Below are 15,360 nucleotides of genomic sequence, written 5' to 3'. Positions count from 1 at the left end.
CACAGCACTGCCAGCCTCCATCTACACAGCACTGCCAGCCTCTATCCTACACAGCACTGACAGCCTCTATCCTACACAGCACTGACAGCCTCCATCCTACACAGCACTGCCAGCCTCCATCTACACAGCACTGACAGCCTCCACCTACACAGCACTGACAGCCTCCATCCTACACAGCACTGCCAGCCTCCATCTACACAGCACTGCCAGCCTCTATCCTACACAGCACTGCCAGCATCCATCCTACACAGCACTGACAGCCTCCATCCTACACAGCACTGCCAGCGTCCATCCTACACAGCACTGCCAGCCTCACATCCTGAAGAGCACTGCCAGCCTCCATCTTACAGAACACTGCCAGCCTCCATCCTACAGAGCACTGCCAACCTCACATCATACATAGCACTGCCAGCCTCACATTATACACAGCACTGCCAGCCTCCATCCTACACAGCACTGCCAGCCTCCACCTACACAGCACTGACAGCCTCCATCCTACACAGCACTGCCAACCTCTATCCTACACAGCACTGCCAGCCTCCATCCTACACAGCACTGCCAGCATCCATCCTACAGAGCACTGACAGCCTCCATCCTACACAGCACTGCCAGCCTCCATCTACACAGCTCTGACAGCCTCCATCCTACACAGCACTGCCAGCATCCATCCTACACAGCACTGCCAGCCTCCATCCTACACAGCACTGCCAGCCTCCATCCTACACAGCACGGCCTTCCATCCTACATAGCACTGCGAGCCTCCATCCTACAGAGCACTGCCAGCCTCCATCCTAAACAGCACTGCCAGCCTCCATCCTACACAGCACAGCCAGCCTCCATCCTACACAGCACTGCCAGCTTTCATCCTACACAGCACTGTCAGCATCCATCCTACACAGCACTGACAGCCTCCATCCTACACAGAACTGCCAGCCTCCATCCAACAGAGCACTGCCAGCCTCCATCCTACATAGCACTGCCAGCCTCCATCCTACAGAGCACTGCCAGCCTCCATCCTACACAGCACTGCCAGCCTCCATACTACACAGCACAGCCAGCCTCCATCCTACACAGCACTGCCAGCTTTCATCCTACACAGCACTGCCAGCATCCTTCCTACACAGCACTGACAGCCTCCATCCTACACATCACTGCCAGCCTCCATCCTACAGAGCACTGCCAGCCTCCATCCTACACAGCACTGCCAGCCTCCATCCTACACAGCACAGCCAGCCTCCATCCTACACAGCACTGCCAGCCTCCATCCTACACAGCACTGCCAGCCTCCATCCTACACAGCACTGCCAGCCTCCATCCTACACAGAACTGCCAGCCTCCATCCTAAACAGCACTGCCAGCCTCCATCCTACACTGCACTGCCAGCCTCCACCTACACAGCACTGCCAGCCTCCATCCTACACAGCACTGCCAGCATCCATCCTACACAGCACTGCCAGCCTCCATCCTACACAGCACTGCCAGCCTCCATCCTACACAGCACTGCCAGCGTCCATCCTACACAGCACTGCCAGCCTCCATCCTACACAAGACTGCCAGCCTCCATACTACAGAACACTGCCAGCCTCCATCCTACAGAGCACTGCCAGCCTCACATCATACATAACACTGCCAGCCTCCATCCTACACAGCACTGCCAGCCTCCACCTACACAGCACTGCCAGTTTCATCCTACACAGCACTGCCAGCCTCCATCCTACACAGCACAGCCAGACTCCATCCTACACAGCACTGCCAGCCTCCATCCTAAACAGCACTGCCAGCCTCCGTCCTACACTGCACTGCCAGCCTCCACCTTCACAGCACTGCCAGCCTCTATCATACAGAGCACTGCCAGTCTCCATCCTACACAGCGCTGCCAGCCTCCATCCTACACAGCACGGCTAGCCTCCATCCCACACAGCACTTCCAGCCTCCATCCTACACAGCACTGCCAGCCTCCATCCTACACAGCACTGCTAGCCTCCATCCTACACAGCACTGCCAGCCTCCATCCTACACAGCACAGCCAGCCTCCACCTACACACTACTGCCAGCTTCCATCCTACACAGCACTGCCAGCCTCCATCCTACACAGCACTGCCAGCCTCCATCCTACACAGCACTGCCAGCCTCCATCCTACACAGCACAGCCATCCTCCATCCTACACAGCACTGCCAGCCTCCATCCTACACAGCACTGCTAGCCTCCAGCCTACAGAGCACTGCCAGCCTCACATCCTGCAGATCACTGCCAGCCTCCATCTTACAGAGCACTGCCAGCCTCCATCCTATAGAGCACTGCCAGTCTCTCATCCTACAGAACACTGCCAGCCTCCATCCTACACAGCACTGCCAGCCTCCATCCTACACAGCACTGCCAACCTCCATCCTACCGAGCACTGCCAGCCTCCATCCCACCGAGCACTGCCAGCCTCCATCCTACACAGCACTGCCAGCCTCCATCCTACACAGCACTGCAAGCTTCCATCCTACACAGTACTGCCAGCCTCCATCCTACACAGCACTGCCAGCCTTATCCTACAGAGCACTGCCAGCCTCCGTCATACACAGCACTGCCAGTCTCCATCATACACAGCACTGCCAGCCTCACATAATACATAGCATTGCCAGCCTCCATCCTACACAGCACTGCCAGCCTCCATCCTACACAGCACTGCCAGCCTCCATCGTAGAGAGCACTGCCAGTCCATCCTACACAGCACTGCCATCCTCCATCCTACACAGCACTGCCAGCCTGTATCCTACACAGCACTACCAGCCTCCATCCTACAGAGCACTGCCAGCCTCCATCCTACACAGCACTGCCAGCCTCACATCATACATAGCACTGTCAGCCTTCATCCTACACAGCACTGCCAGCCTCCATCCTACACAGCACTGCCAGCCTCCATCCTACACAACACTGCCAGCCTCACATCATACTTAGCACTGCCAGCCTCCATCCTACACAGCACTGCCAGCCTCCCTCCTACAGAGCACTGCCAGCCTCCATCCTACAGAGCACAGCCAACCTCCATCCTACACAGTACTGTCAGCCTCACATCATACATAGCACTGCCAGCCTCCATCCTACACAGCACTGCCAGCCTCCATCCTACACAGCACTGCCAGCCTCCATCATACTCAGCAATGCCAGCCTACATCATACATAGCACTGCCATCCTCCATCCTACACAGCACTGCCAGCCTCCATCCTACACAGCACTGCCAGCCTCCATCCTACACAGCACTGCTAGCCTCCATCCTACACAGCACTGCCAGCCTCACATCCTGCAGAGCACTGCCAGCCTCCATCTTACAGAGCACTGCCAGCCTCCATCCTACAGAGCACTGCCAGTCTCCATCCTATACAGCACTGCCAGCCTCCATCCTACATAGCACTGCCAGCCACCATCCTAGCGAGCACTGCCAGCCTCCACCCTACACATCTCTGCCACCCTCCATCCTACAGAGCGCTGCCACCCTCCATCTTACAGAGCACTGCCAGCCTCGATCCTACACAGGACTGCCAGCCTCGATCCTACACAGAACTTCCAGCCTCCATCCTACACAGCACAGCCAGCCTCCATCCTACACAGCACTGCCAGCCTCCATCCTACACAGCACTGCTAGCCTCCATCCTACAGAGCACTGCCAGCCTCACATCCTGCAGATCACTGCCAGCCTCCATCTTACAGAGCACTGCCAGCCTCCATCCTATAGAGCACTGCCAGTCTCTCATCCTACAGAATACTGCCAGCCTCCATCCTAGAGAATACTGCCAGCCTCCATCCTACACAGCACTGCCAGCCTCCATCCTACACAGCACTGCCAGCCTCCATCCTACCGAGCACTGCCAGCCTACATCCTACACAGCACTGCCAGCCTCCATCCTACACAGCACTGCAAGCCTCCATCCTACAGAGCACTGCCAGCCTCCATCCTACAGAGCGCTGCCACCCTCCATCCTACAGAGCGCTGACAGCCTCCATGCTACAGAGCACTGCCAGCCACCATTCTTCAGAGCACTCCCAGCCTCCATCCTACAGAGCACTGCCAGCCTCCATCCTACAGAGCACTGTCAGCCTCCATCCTACATTGCACTGCCTGCCCACATCCTACAGAGCACTGCCAGCCTCACATCCTATAGAGCACTGCCAGCCTCCATCATTCACAGCACTGCCAGCTTCTCATCATACATAGCACTGCCAGCCTCAATCCTACACAGCACTGCCAGCCTCTATCCTACACAGCACTGCCAGTCTCTATCCTACACAGCACTGCCAGCCTCCATCCTACACAGCACTGCCAGCCTCCATCATTCACAGCACTGCCGGCTTCACATCATACATAGCACTGCCAGCCTCCATCATACACAGCACTGCCAGCCTCACATCATACATAGCATTGCCAGCCTCCATCCTACACAGCACGGCCAGCCTCCATTCTACACAGCACTGCCAGCCTCATATCATACACAGCACTGCCAGCTTCCATCCTACAGAGCGCTGCCACCCTCCATCCTACAGAGCACTGCCAGCCTCGATCCTACACAGCACTGCCAGTCTCCATCCTACACAGCACTGCCAGTCTCCATCCTACACAGCACTGCCAGCCTCCATCCTACACAGCACTGCCAGCTTCCATCATTCACAGCACTGCCGGCTTCACATCATACATAGCACTGCCAGCCTCCATCATACACAGCACTGCCAGGCTTTATCATACACAGCACTGCCAGCCTCACATCATACATAGCATTGCCAGCCTCCATCCTACACAGCACTGCCAGCCTCCATCCTACACAGCACTGCCAGCCTCCATCATACCAAGCGCTGCCAGCCTCAAATCAAACATAGCACTACCAGCCTCCATCCTACACAGCACTGCCAGCCTCATGTCATACACAGCACTGCCAGCTTCCGTCCTACAGAGCACTGCCAGCCTCCATCCTACACATCTCTGCCACCCTCCATCCTACAGAGCGCTGCCACCCTCCATCCTACAGAGCACTGCCAGCCTCGATCCTACACAGGACTGCCAGCCTCGATCCTACACAGCACTGCCAGCCTCCATCCTACACAGCACTGCCAGCCTCCATCCTACACAACACTGCCAGCCTCACATCATACTTAGCACTGCCAGCCTCCATCCTACACAGCACTGCCAGCCTCCCTCCTACAGAGCACTGCCAGCCTCCATCCTACAGAGCACAGCCAACCTCCATCCTACACAGTACTGTCAGCCTCACATCATACATAGCACTGCCAGCCTCCATCCTACACAGCACTGCCAGCCTCCATCCTACACAGCACTGCCAGCCTCCATCATACTCAGCAATGCCAGCCTACATCATACATAGCACTGCCATCCTCCATCCTACACAGCACTGCCAGCCTCCATCCTACACAGCACTGCCAGCCTCCATCCTACACAGCACTGCTAGCCTCCATCCTACACAGCACTGCCAGCCTCACATCCTGCAGAGCACTGCCAGCCTCCATCTTACAGAGCACTGCCAGCCTCCATCCTACAGAGCACTGCCAGTCTCCATCCTATACAGCACTGCCAGCCTCCATCCTACATAGCACTGCCAGCCACCATCCTAGCGAGCACTGCCAGCCTCCACCCTACACATCTCTGCCACCCTCCATCCTACAGAGCGCTGCCACCCTCCATCTTACAGAGCACTGCCAGCCTCGATCCTACACAGGACTGCCAGCCTCGATCCTACACAGAACTTCCAGCCTCCATCCTACACAGCACAGCCAGCCTCCATCCTACACAGCACTGCCAGCCTCCATCCTACACAGCACTGCTAGCCTCCATCCTACAGAGCACTGCCAGCCTCACATCCTGCAGATCACTGCCAGCCTCCATCTTACAGAGCACTGCCAGCCTCCATCCTATAGAGCACTGCCAGTCTCTCATCCTACAGAATACTGCCAGCCTCCATCCTAGAGAATACTGCCAGCCTCCATCCTACACAGCACTGCCAGCCTCCATCCTACACAGCACTGCCAGCCTCCATCCTACCGAGCACTGCCAGCCTACATCCTACACAGCACTGCCAGCCTCCATCCTACACAGCACTGCAAGCCTCCATCCTACAGAGCACTGCCAGCCTCCATCCTACAGAGCGCTGCCACCCTCCATCCTACAGAGCGCTGACAGCCTCCATGCTACAGAGCACTGCCAGCCACCATTCTTCAGAGCACTCCCAGCCTCCATCCTACAGAGCACTGCCAGCCTCCATCCTACAGAGCACTGTCAGCCTCCATCCTACATTGCACTGCCTGCCCACATCCTACAGAGCACTGCCAGCCTCACATCCTATAGAGCACTGCCAGCCTCCATCATTCACAGCACTGCCAGCTTCTCATCATACATAGCACTGCCAGCCTCAATCCTACACAGCACTGCCAGCCTCTATCCTACACAGCACTGCCAGTCTCTATCCTACACAGCACTGCCAGCCTCCATCCTACACAGCACTGCCAGCCTCCATCATTCACAGCACTGCCGGCTTCACATCATACATAGCACTGCCAGCCTCCATCATACACAGCACTGCCAGCCTCACATCATACATAGCATTGCCAGCCTCCATCCTACACAGCACGGCCAGCCTCCATTCTACACAGCACTGCCAGCCTCATATCATACACAGCACTGCCAGCTTCCATCCTACAGAGCGCTGCCACCCTCCATCCTACAGAGCACTGCCAGCCTCGATCCTACACAGCACTGCCAGTCTCCATCCTACACAGCACTGCCAGTCTCCATCCTACACAGCACTGCCAGCCTCCATCCTACACAGCACTGCCAGCTTCCATCATTCACAGCACTGCCGGCTTCACATCATACATAGCACTGCCAGCCTCCATCATACACAGCACTGCCAGGCTTCATCATACACAGCACTGCCAGCCTCACATCATACATAGCATTGCCAGCCTCCATCCTACACAGCACTGCCAGCCTCCATCCTACACAGCACTGCCAGCCTCCATCATACCAAGCGCTGCCAGCCTCAAATCAAACATAGCACTACCAGCCTCCATCCTACACAGCACTGCCAGCCTCATGTCATACACAGCACTGCCAGCTTCCGTCCTACAGAGCACTGCCAGCCTCCATCCTACACATCTCTGCCACCCTCCATCCTACAGAGCGCTGCCACCCTCCATCCTACAGAGCACTGCCAGCCTCGATCCTACACAGGACTGCCAGCCTCGATCCTACACAGCACTGCCAGCCTCCATCCTACACAGCAAAGCCAGCCTCCATCCTACACAGCACTGCCAGCCTCCATCTTACACAGCACTGCTAGCCTCCATCCTACAGAGCACTGTCAGCCTCACATCCTGCAGAGCACTGCCAGCCTCCATCTTACAGAGCACTGCCAGCCTCCATCCCATAGAGCACTGCCAGTCTCTCACCCTACAGAACACTGCCAGCCTCCATCCTACACAGCACTGCCAGCCTTCATCCTACACAGCACTGCCAGCCTCCATCCTACCGAGCACTGCCAGCCTCCATCCTACCGAGCACTGCCAGCCTCCATCCTACCGAGCACTGCCAGCCTCCATCCTACAGAGCGCTGCCACCCTCCATCCTACAGAGCACTGCCAGCCTCCATGCTACAGAGCACTGCCAGCCACCATTCTTCAGAGCACTCCCAGCCTCCATCCTACAGAGCACTGCCAGCCTCCATCCTACAGAGCACTGTCAGCCTCCATCCTACATTGCACTGCCAGCCTACATCCTACAGAGCACTGCCAGCCTCACATTCTATAGAGCACTGCCAGCCTCCATCCTACATAGCACTGCCAGCCTCCATCATTCACAGCTCTGCCAGCTTCTCACCATACATATCACTGCCAGCCTCCATCCTACACAGCACTGCCAGCCTCTATCCTACACAGCACTGCCAGTCTCTATCCTACACAGCACTGCCAGCCTCCATCCTACACAGCACTGCCAGCCTCCATCATTCACAGCACTGCCGGCTTCACATCATACATAGCACTGCCAGCCTCCATCATACACAGCACTGCCAGCCTCACATCATACATAGCATTTCCAGCCTCCATCCTACACAGCACGGGCAGCCTCCATCCTACACAGCACTGCCAGCCTCATGTCATACACAGCACTGCCAGCTTCCATCCTACAGAGCGCTGCCAGCCTCCAGCCAACAGAGCGCTGCCATTCTCCATCCTACAGAGCACTGCCAGCCTCGATCTTATACAGCACTGCCAGCCTCGATCCTACACAGCACTGCCAGCCTCCATCCTACACAGCACTGCCAGCCTCCATCCTACACCGCACAGCCAGCCTCCATCCTACACAGCACTGCCAGCCTCCATCCTACACAGCACTGCTAGCCTCCATCCTACAGAGCACTGCCAGCCTCACATCCTGCAGAGCACTGCCAGCCTCCATCTTACAGAGCACTGCCAGCCTCCATCCTATAGAGCACTGCCAGTCTCTCATCCTACAGAACACTGCCAGCCTCCATCCTACACAGCACTGCCAGCCTCCATCCTACACAGCACTGTCAGCCTCCATCCTACTGAGCACTGCCAGCCTCCATCCTACCGAGCACTGCCAGCCTCCATCCTACCGAGCACTGCCAGCCTCCATCCTACACAGCACTGCAAGCCTCCATCCTACAGAGCACTGACAGCCTCCATCCTACAGAGCGCTGCCAGTCTCCATGCTACAGAGCACTGCCAGCCACCATTCTTCAGAGCACTCCCAGCCTCCATCCTACAGAGCACTGCCAGCCTCCATCCTACAGAGCACTGTCAGCCTCCATCCTACATTGCACTGCCAGCCTACATCATTCACAGCACTGCCAGCCTCATATCATATAGAGCACTGCCAGCCTCCATCCTACATAGCACTCCCAGCCTCCATCCTACAGAGCACTGCCAGCCGCCATCCTACATAGTACTGCCAGCATCCATCCTACAGAGCACTGCCAGCCGCCATCCTACAGAGCACTGCCAGCCGCCATCCTACAGAGCACTGCCAACCTCCATCCTACAGAGCACTGCCAGCCTCACATCCTACAGAGCACTGCCAGCCTCACATCCTACACAGCACTGCCAGCCTCACATCCTACACAGCACTGCCATCCTCCATCCTACATAGTACTGCCAGCCTCCATCCTACAAAGCACTGCCAGCCTCTTATCATACAGAGCACTGCCAGCCTCACATCCTACATAGCACTGCCAGCCTCCATCCTACATAGCACTGCCAACCTCCATCCTACAGAGCACTGCCAGCCTCCATCCTACATATCACTGCTAGCCTCCATCCTACATAGCACTGCCAGCCTCGATCCTACAGAGCACTGCCAGCCTCGTACCTACAGAGCACTGCCAGCCTCCATCCTACGCAGCACTGCCAGCCTCCATCCTACACAGCACTTCCAGCCTCCATCCTACACAGCATTGCTAGCCTCCATCCTACAGACCACTGCCAGCCTCACATCCTACACAGCACTGCCAGCCTCCATCCTACACAGCACTGCCAGCCTCCATGCTACAGAGCACTGCCAGCTTCCATTCTACAAAGCACTGCCAGCCTTCATTCTACAAATCACTGCCAGCCTCCATCCTACAGAGCACTGCCACCCTCCATCCTACAGAGCACTGCCACCCTCCGTCCTACAGAGCACTGCCAGCCTCGATCCTACACAGCACTGCCAGCCTCAATCCTATACAGCACTGCCAGCCTCCTTCCTACACAGCACTGCCAGCCTCCATCCTACACAGCACTGCTAGCCTCCATCCAACAGAGCACTGCCAGCCTCACATCCTGCAAAGCACTGCCAGCCTCCATCTTACAGAGCACTGCCAGCCTCCATCCTACAGAGCACTGCCAGACTCTCATCTTACAGAACACTTCCAGCCTCCATCCTACAGGACACTGCCAGCCTCCATCCTACACAGCACTGCCAGCCTCCATCCTACACAGCACTGCCAGCCTGCATCCTACACAGCACTGCCAGCCTCCGTCCTACCGAGCACAGCCAGCCTCCATCCTACACAGCACTGCCAGCCTCCATCCTACAGAGCACTGCCAGCCTACATCCTACAGAGTACTGCCAGCCTCCATTTTACAGGGCACTGTCAGCCTCCATCCTACATTGCACTGCCAGCCTACATCCTACAGAGCACTGCCAGCCTCACATCCTACATAGCACTGCCAGCCTCACATCCTACATAGCACTCCCAGCCTCCATCCTACAGAGCACTGCCAGCCGCCATCCTACATAGTACTGCCAGCATCCATCCTACAGAGCACTGCCAGCCGCCATCCTACAGAGCACTGCCAGCCGCCATCCTACAGAGCACTGCCAACCTCCATCCTACAGAGCACTGCCAGCCTCACATCCTACAGAGCACTGCCAGCCTCACATCCTACACAGCACTGCCAGCCTCACATCCTACACAGCACTGCCATCCTCCATCCTACATAGTACTGCCAGCCTCCATCCTACAAAGCACTGCCAGCCTCTTATCATACAGAGCACTGCCAGCCTCACATCCTACATAGCACTGCCAGCCTCCATCCTACATAGCACTGCCAACCTCCATCCTACAGAGCACTGCCAGCCTCCATCCTACATATCACTGCTAGCCTCCATCCTACATAGCACTGCCAGCCTCGATCCTACAGAGCACTGCCAGCCTCGTACCTACAGAGCACTGCCAGCCTCCATCCTACGCAGCACTGCCAGCCTCCATCCTACACAGCACTTCCAGCCTCCATCCTACACAGCATTGCTAGCCTCCAACCTACAGACCACTGCCAGCCTCACATCCTACACAGCACTGCCAGCCTCCATCCTACACAGCACTGCCAGCCTCCATGCTACAGAGCACTGCCAGCTTCCATTCTACAAAGCACTGCCAGCCTTCATTCTACAAATCACTGCCAGCCTCCATCCTACAGAGCACTGCCACCCTCCATCCTACAGAGCACTGCCACCCTCCGTCCTACAGAGCACTGCCAGCCTCGATCCTACACAGCACTGCCAGCCTCAATCCTATACAGCACTGCCAGCCTCCTTCCTACACAGCACTGCCAGCCTCCATCCTACACAGCACTGCTAGCCTCCATCCAACAGAGCACTGCCAGCCTCACATCCTGCAAAGCACTGCCAGCCTCCATCTTACAGAGCACTGCCAGCCTCCATCCTACAGAGCACTGCCAGACTCTCATCTTACAGAACACTTCCAGCCTCCATCCTACAGGACACTGCCAGCCTCCATCCTACACAGCACTGCCAGCCTCCATCCTACACAGCACTGCCAGCCTGCATCCTACACAGCACTGCCAGCCTCCGTCCTACCGAGCACAGCCAGCCTCCATCCTACACAGCACTGCCAGCCTCCATCCTACAGAGCACTGCCAGCCTACATCCTACAGAGTACTGCCAGCCTCCATTTTACAGGGCACTGTCAGCCTCCATCCTACATTGCACTGCCAGCCTACATCCTACAGAGCACTGCCAGCCTCACATCCTACATAGCACTGCCAGCCTCACATCCTACATAGCACTGCCAGCCTCCATCCTACAGAACACTGTGAGCCTCACATCATACAGAGCTTTGCCAGCTTCACATTCTACAGAGCGCTGCCAGCTTCCATTCTACATAGGAAAGCCGCGGAGACACCATCACGTGTTTCTCAACGCTGCCAGGAAACTAGCCAGGTCTTTCACCGGGAAGGAACAACCACGGGAAGGGCAGTCTCCAGTCAAGGAGACTACCTATACTAAACATGGTATCCATCCACAGACAGCCGTTTCGGGGTATGTGCCCCTCATCAGTGTGGAGTAGGAATCTGGCTAGTGGGGGCAATGCCTAGTAAAAGACTACTTAAGCAAGCATTGTTGACCTTAGGGAGATCAACATATCCACTGCGGAGACACCATCACGTGTTTCTCAACGCAGTGATTCTAGAGCAACGCCCCCTGGGAAGTATGCAAATAGGAAAGCCGCGGAGACACCATCACGTGTTTCTCAACGCTGCCAGGAAACTAGCCAGGTTTTCTCTAGAATCACTGCGTTGAGAAACACGTGATGGTGTCTCTGCAGTGGATATGTTGATCTCCCTAAGGTCAACAATGCTTGCTTAAGTTATCCATTCTACATAGCACTGCCAGCCTTCATCCTACAGAGCCCTGCCAGTCTCCATCCTACAGACCACTGCCAGCCGCCATCCTACAGAGCACTGCTAGCCACCATCCTACAGAGCACTGTCAGGCTCAAATCCTACATAGCACTGCCAGCCTCCATCCTACAGAGCACTGCCAACCTCACATCCTACACAGCACTGCCAGCCTCTATCCTACAGAGCACTGCCAGTTTCCATCCTACATAGCACTGCCAACGTCCCATCCTACAGAGCACTGCCAGCCTCCGATCCTACAGAGCACTGCCAGCCTCCCATCCTACAGAGCACTGCCAGCCTCCCATCCTACAGAGCACTGCCAGCCTCCATCCTACATAGTACTGCCAGCCTCCCATCCTACAGAGCACAGCCAGCCGCCATCCTACATAGTACTGCCAGCCTCCATCCTACAGAGCACTGCCAGCCGCCATCCTACAAAGCACTGCCAGCCGCCATCCTACAGAGCACTGCCAGCCTCCATCCTACAGAGCACTGCCAGCCTCACATCATACAGAGCACTGCCAGCCTCACATCCTACATAGCACTGCCAGCCTCCATCCTACATAGCACTGCCAGCCTCCATCCTACAGAGCACTGCTAGCCTCCATCCTACAGAGCACTGCCAGCCTCCTTCCTATAGAGCACTGCCAGCCTCCAACCTACAGGACACTGCCAGCCTCACATCATACACAGCACTGCCAGCCTGCATCCTACAGAGCACTGCCAGTCTCCATCCTACAGAGCACTGCCAGTCTCCATCCTACAGAGCACTGCCAGTCTCCATCCTACAGAGCACTGCCAGCCTCCATCCTTCAGAGCACTGCCAGCTTCACATCATACATAGCACTGCCAGCCTCCATCCTACATAGTACTGGCAGCCTTCATCCTACAGAGCACTGCCAGCCTCCCATTCTACAGAGCACTGCCAGCCTCATATTATACATAGCACTGCCAGCCTCCATCCTACGGAGCACTGCCAGCCTCACATCATACATAGCACTGCCAGCCTCCATCCTACAGAGCACTGCCAGCCTCCATTCTACAGAGCACCCCAGCCTCACATCCTGCATAGCACTTTTAGCTTTCCATCCTACATAGCACTGCCAGCCTCACAGGGCGCACATCCTACATAGTACTGCCCCTACCACCCTTATCATCAAAGGGCTTACATGAGATGCCCACACCGGGACCGTGAGGAACGAAGGGCGGATACACCCAGGCTTTCTGATAACACATGGCGCCTGTTCTTTATCAATGGATGCCAGTGCACAGTCCTTTTTACACAGTCTTTAAGGTGCATAGTGTCAGGGCCAGGTGGACGGGCAGACCCAGGAGGTGGATCCACTGGGCCGAACTCCTAGATGGTGGTAAGGGGTCCGGTAGCTGGAGCACTATAGACAGCAGAACAGTCCGTGCACACGAGGATAACGGAGAAGTCCCTGGGACCACGGAGTCACTGGTGGTAGTCCGGGTGACGCAGCTCAGGTTCGGAAGCCGAGATGATGTCAAGCGGGGTCCGGAACCTTTGGAGCGAGATGACGGGTCACCGCAGGGATCCGAGATGGTACGGACTGTCAGGATGGCAGATGGACAGCGTTCGGGGTTCGGGATTCGGTCAGGACCGGATGGCGAGGCAGGCACGGCTCTACAAGAGAGATAGGTGAGTATATCACAAAAACACCAGGAGACCTGACTCCTAGCTTAGGAAACACGAAGATCAGGCCCCGCCCCCTTGGACAATAAACCCCTTTATACCCTGTACCTGTTTTGCATCATTTCCTGTTAATGGACGCTGGCCCTTTAAGAAAGGGTCAGTGACCGCGCGCGCGCCCTAATGCGCATGCGCGCGGCCCGGGTGCCAGAAGCCAGGGAAGGAAGCTGAGAGGAGGACGCAGGGGAGCCGGCCAGGACCTGGGAAGCCGTCGGGCTCCGGGAGCGGAGACCAGGGGGCCTGGGAAGGACAGGCACCGGAGGCTGGAGAGCGGGGAGCGTGGCAGGTGAGCCGGGGAGCGGAGCTGAGGACCCGGGGAGCGGAGCAGAGGACCCGGGGAGGGGAGCCGAGGACCCGGGGAGCGTGACAGTACCCCCCCCCACGCCCCCCTCCCCGCAACCGGGACATGAAGGCACGGATCAGAGGAGTGCCCACGTTCTCCCTGGGCTCCCAGGACCTATCCTCAGGACCATACCCCTCCCATTCCACCAGGAAGAACTGTCGACCCCGTACGGTCTTCATGGCCACGATATCCCTTACCGCATAGATGTCGTCATCGGCAATAGGTGGAGGAGCCGGACTGGCAGCAGCGGAGAAGGGACCAAGGACAACCGGCTTGAGCAGGGAGACGTGGAATGAGTTGGGTATCCTCATCGTGGCCGGGAGCTGTAGCTTGTAGGAGACCTCATTGATCTTGTTGAGGACTTTAAACGGCCCGATGTAGCGAGGACCCAGCTTGTATGATGGTATCTTCAATCGGACGTACTTGGAAGCAAGCCAGACGAGATCTCCTGGAGAGAAACACAGAGGGTCCAGACGTCTCTTGTCTGCGTGTCGTTTCATCCGTAGGGAAGCACGCCCAAGGGACGCCTTGACAGAGTCCCAAATGGTTGCAAAGTCACGGGCTACAGTATCAGCAGCAGGGACATCCGAAGAAGGGGATACCGGCAATGGGACGGAGGGCTGGAGTCCATTAACGACATGGAAGGGAGAGCTGGAGGACGACTCACTGATGTGGTGGTTATGGGAGAATTCAGCCCAAGGAAGAAGCGTGGACCAGTCGTCGTGATGGGCGTTGACATAGTGACGTAAAAAAGAGGTCAAGATTTGATTGACCCTCTCCACTTGGCCATTAGACTGAGGATGGTATGCAGATGAAAAGTCCAGAGTCACTCCCAGATGTTTGCAGAGAGCCCTCCAGAAGCGGGAGGTGAACTGAGTTCCTCTGTCGGATACGATGTGTAATGGAAAGCCATGCAAGCGGAAGATGTGATGTATATAGGCATCCGCGAGTTCTTGAGCAGAGGGCAGTCCAGCCATAGGGACGAAATGAGCCATTTTAGAGAACCGATCCACCACGACCCATATGACTGTGTGCCCGGAGGACAATGGCAAGTCCGTAATAAAGTCCATCGCTATGTGTTGCCACGGAACTGAGGGTATCGGCAGAGG

Source organism: Anomaloglossus baeobatrachus, chromosome 6 (assembly GCF_048569485.1).
Source record: "Anomaloglossus baeobatrachus isolate aAnoBae1 chromosome 6, aAnoBae1.hap1, whole genome shotgun sequence".
NCBI lineage: Eukaryota > Metazoa > Chordata > Amphibia > Anura > Aromobatidae > Anomaloglossus > Anomaloglossus baeobatrachus.
This window is presented reverse-complemented; position numbering follows the sequence as displayed.